Here is a 5,260-nt window from a genome sequence, read left to right on the forward strand (position 1 = left end):
GTCCACATCCTGTAATCGAGAGGACAGAAAAAAGTTTTTAGATAATTATGAATGGAAGACCGCCGCTGTATCCATAGATCACCTGAAACCGGCATACACATTACAAGAAACTCCCACCCAGAGAAAATAAAGAACTCAGGCAGACCAGATCAGGACGCAGGGTGAAATTCACAAATTTTTACCGATTTAATTTTTAACATTATTAAAAGTTCAGTGTAGTGAGTTCGTGCTTAAGGTATCTCAGGCTCGGAATGCTCAATTGCTCTTATTACATGAAATTTAAGAATATTTGTTATCAATTTAAAATTTTCCGTAATAATTATCCGGATTATTTTATTCAATGTTTTTAATATGATAAAAAAACTCCTTTGAATTACGACTAAACAATAGCCCATTAGCGCCACTTTTATAAAAAAGCGTTGTAGCATTTCAATTAACGAGACTCGTGACCATCGGTTTTCTTTTAAATTGTCTTTTGTGTAGCGCATGATTTTCTTCTACCGTAAACCGGTCGGTGGACAAGCTTCTTTAAATTCTTTTTTCGTTTATTAAATTGTGTTATTTTTAAAACAATGTCTTTTTATTAATAACCTAGGAGAGGTGTCATTTGAATTGTTAGTTTTTTTTAATAATTAGTTGTTTAGTTCTCATACAAATTGACCCTTTTTTCTATGGCGCTCAATTGTTCCATACACGTCACAAGGAAATAAACATTTTACTAAAAAAGTTAAAGTAAAAAATAATGTCAAACAAAAGTTCACGCGAACATATAAAATTTACACATACGACGTTAGCGTCGCGTTGAAGCACCGACCTTAGCTATTGTTGTAGCAAAGTGCAGATATTTCCTCAAAATGGTAGTTATGAGCGATTTATATAATATTTATATGAACCATATTTTGAGGTTTTGACGTTTAATAAGACCTATTTCTGTTATGAAAAGTAGTTCGTGTATCTAGATAAAAACAAACAACGTTTTTGAATAATAACCATTTTTAAAGACCTATTGGTATATTTATACGAATCTCTTGCTTAACATGCACCTTTCTGAAGTAAGTTTTTTATTTATTACCATGCGTAAGCATTGCAGACATGGCCGTTAATAATTTACAAGCTTTATTTAGTATACAGTCCAACGTATAAACTTCCATCACCGTAAAACGTCTAGATATTGCCAAAGGATTCACTGAATTCATCGCTCTATTAACGTATATACGGAATGATTGGAAGTAGGTGTAAACATTTTAAAGGAGTAAAACTATAGCTTATATTCTGTCAATGAATGCCTGATATATTCTCTGCAAAAATCAATGGTTTCGGAAATAATAAGTAAAGTTATCATAACATAGAAAGAAAAAGAGTTTTCTTTCTTTCTGTTCATTCTGTTGCCGCTATTGGCCATTCAAATTCTTTAAGAAAAGAAAAATGATATTTCATAATTATTAATTTATACAAGATGATTAATAACATCAAATATAACAGACTTCATTCGTCAGAAATACGCTACACATTCTACGTATTTAGATACATTATTAATTTAGCCTAGTTTTATTTTCGCTGTTTCAAAAAATCAATACAGGTCTAAATCTATAATTTAGTTGTTGTATCTTACGAAAAAGATCTTTTTATATTTTAAGAAAAACAAGTTGCAACCAAAGTACAGAAATTGGAAACGACGGGTTACCTCAATGAGCTCTTTCAAGTTTTCCTCAAAGTAAAACTACTTTGTGATGAAATGGAGCTTTAAAAAATCTTTAATGCCGCTTATACGTTATATTTTTATTCAATGAAACTCTTGTCTGATCAAGATTAGAGAAAATGACTAAATAAACAGTTGATTAGAACGGAGAAGGGTACTGCTAAAATTTTTTTAACAAAGCGTGAAGAATCAAATTATTATTAGTAAGATGTGTACTTTATTTACGCCCCAATGAACATCGTTCTGATATAATTTTCGATGTTATAATTTTTTTAAGTACCAAAGCGTTTGTGAAATCGAATTACTGATAACGATGAATTATTATAAATTATAACTTTTGTTATTAATGTCAATGTAGAGATATTTTGACCGTAGAAATAACATTTGGGGAATTATAAGTTCTGAGGTGTTTAAGATACCCTATTGACTAGCGAAAATCAATAATTATACATGGTTACTGGTTATATGTGGAACAGCTTTGAAAAGGTGAATGTATGTCTTATTTGTCGCCAAATAATGTATGATGCGATCTATTCAAATATCGATGGTTTTGAAAATAAAAAATAACGTCATAATAATGTACTAAGAAAAAGCGTTTTCAAATTAACTATTGTTTACTATCTCTCTGTAGACTTGGTACCGCTGGAGTAATTGACATAGCGAGTTCAAATAGATAAAATATACAATATAATAAATATAAATAGGAAATAATGTAGCAAAAACCATATATATAGGTTGGTTGTAAATAGGCGTAAAAGCTTTAAAACTTCTAGCTATACATTCACCTCTTTAAAGACATTTACATTCGTACGTATTCGTACGTATACACATTTGATTAATCTATTCTACTAAGCAAATGTGTATGCGATTAAAGAAACGAAATTTTATAAGTACTCGAGTGTGAAATTTATTCAGTATGCGATTAAATTGCGATATTTTTCTTCATCGCGTTCTAGGTCACAGTACAAAGTACTGCAAATTTGAGTTTAACAATGCGTTACATTTCCGTAGAGACATTCTACGATCTACGAGCCTAGTTTATTGTTTTGTTACTGGCTCATCTCATGGTCAAATTTGATTTTATTTCGTACTGTTTGTAAAAATACTTCAAATAACCTATAACCTATTGATACAGCTTTGTTTTAATTAAGGAAAGGTGTTTATATAAAAAAGTGAAGTCATCAAGACTGTAAAACAACAGAATGTAAAATAAGTTACGTACAGGTGCTAGTCAAGTGTTGTCGTGCTAAGACAATACGTTCCGGTTCATTGACTCCAAGAGAGAATTACTTACGAAGAAAGAGAAATACTAGTGTTTTATAATTAAATTAATTTACGCGTTTGTATAACTATTATGTAGTCACCGAGTTTTGTTTTTATTAACATTTAGCACAATTTCAACGGGCTAAAATAAAACAGAAAAAAAGGTTTACTTGTGTTTATATTTTAATAGATAAATGTGATAGAGAACAAAAATAGCTCAGTGTTCTTTTGCGGTTAATTCGCGGAAAAATAAACCTTCAACTGAGTAAGGTTTACATGTCCACGATTCATGATTACTGTGCAAGTATTTGTATAAAATATTGGAGAAAGGAGCGCACAGGACATCATTTTCGTCAAAAGCATAAAGATAACTTTTATGTTCTAGAGTAGTCCGTAGCCTAAAGCGAGTAGATCTCAACAAGTTTCCCCTTCATTGAACTTAAACTTTACAGACTAATAGCTTGCTTTAAATCGTTCAGTTCGATCAAGAGCGATTGCTTGTCTGCGGAGCGACGTGACTGATTGTAGCGCGGTGATCCCAAAATAAATATTCCGTTTTTAATCCATTGATAACAGTTATTTTTTTTATTTAAATTATATTGTTCGTTCTCTATTATTGTCATGGTTCGACTCGGCATTGTGTGTTTGCTACGTGTGACTTGTTTCAAACCATGAATATGTTAACCGAGTCAACTCAATTTCATAACGAAGATATTATTTTTTTGTAATAATGTTTATGAATTTTCATATTCCTTATTTTTACAAAAAGATTACACAGGGAAAAGTATAATAAACACAGTATGCATTGTGTAAAATAAAATCAAATAATAAATATGCTATGAAATATTCTTGTTACATACATATTATTAAAAATATTATTTACTACAGTCATTTAGCCAGACACGGACGTGTGTTGTCTAAGAGATCACATTAGTAATGTGGAAATTTGTAGATGAACAAAAGTAACCTAGCGAATTGGCACATTGGAGTGGCAGTGAGCATGTCATATAGCGCGCAGAGCAGATGACTGGACTTTAAGGTTCTGGAGCGATGATCGGCAAGCGCGTAGTAGTACCTCCTCTTAGATGGACAGACGACCTCTTTAGGGTCATCGGAAGACGCTGGCTGCAGGCTCCTTCCAACCGGTTTTATCACGTCCAAAACGTACTGCGCCTGAGATAATAATAACGGTAAAGATGATTTACCGCAATATAGTAATTTGTTAAATTATTTATTTCCTTATTTTTGATTTAACTAATATATAATTTTTAGTAATCAAAGATTCTATATCGCAAAGTTATAAATCGTAGATATATAATATAAATCGTAGTAAATATTGCCAACATGAAAAAAACGTTACGGTTTTACAAATTAGCGCTGTAATTTATCGCTCTCAATCATCCACAGTACAATGGTTCCGTCTACATTAATATACGTACGAGACGTCATTATAATAAATTGGCGAAAGATCATATTTGAGATGACAATAGTCAAGTTTGTATTATGTTTAGCTAAAGGAAGAAAAAATACAATCGGATATTATTTGATAACATATTTATTACGGACCGGCGCAGAATAGAACGTGTCACATAGTGGATCAAAGGCTGTGTTAAGGCGGGTCGCTTCCTACCGATCCTTCTGGAAACAAATAGGAGAGGCTTATGCTTAGCAGTAGACGTGCTACGGCCGAAATAATGATGATGATGTAATATTTTTTCCATCATCTTATTAAGCTTCATAAATTCCTTCAAAATATAAATTTGCAAGTTATTCATAGCATAATTGTGGAGTTGCAATTTTATTTTCAAATTATTATTAGATATCACATTTTTATCCACGATTTTTGGACTCTAAATAATATCGTTAATATGTCTGTACAATGCCTTTGTAGTTTGAATTGATAAATGGAGGCCGTTTATGAATAAAAATTGTGTGATAAAATGTATTCTATTGTTGGGAATCTAGATATTTACAACTAGTTCACTAGAGTTTTTGATAAAGTGTCTTTTTATGCTTTATTGCTAATTTTTGACAATAAAATCTATGAACCATTACTGATAAGTATAGAATATACATTCAATAAAGACATATCATAAAAATCATAAAAATAAACACAGCATATCAAACCTTTTTCAATATTACCTACACTAGGAACCTTCATAATATGTGATTATTATTGGCAGTGTTCTATTGTTTAAAATGCTTCCAGGAAAAAGTCAAATTTTAATAAGAGAGAAAAATATTTTAAGTGTTAAGTAAATAACTTTAAATACTTAGTATCAATAATGATTATAACAA

The sequence above is a fragment of the Battus philenor genome, unplaced genomic scaffold (assembly GCF_028537555.1).
Source record: "Battus philenor isolate CCGP_79_NKW_IND1 unplaced genomic scaffold, ilBatPhil1.0.hap1 SCAF_14, whole genome shotgun sequence".
Lineage (NCBI taxonomy): Eukaryota > Metazoa > Arthropoda > Insecta > Lepidoptera > Papilionidae > Battus > Battus philenor.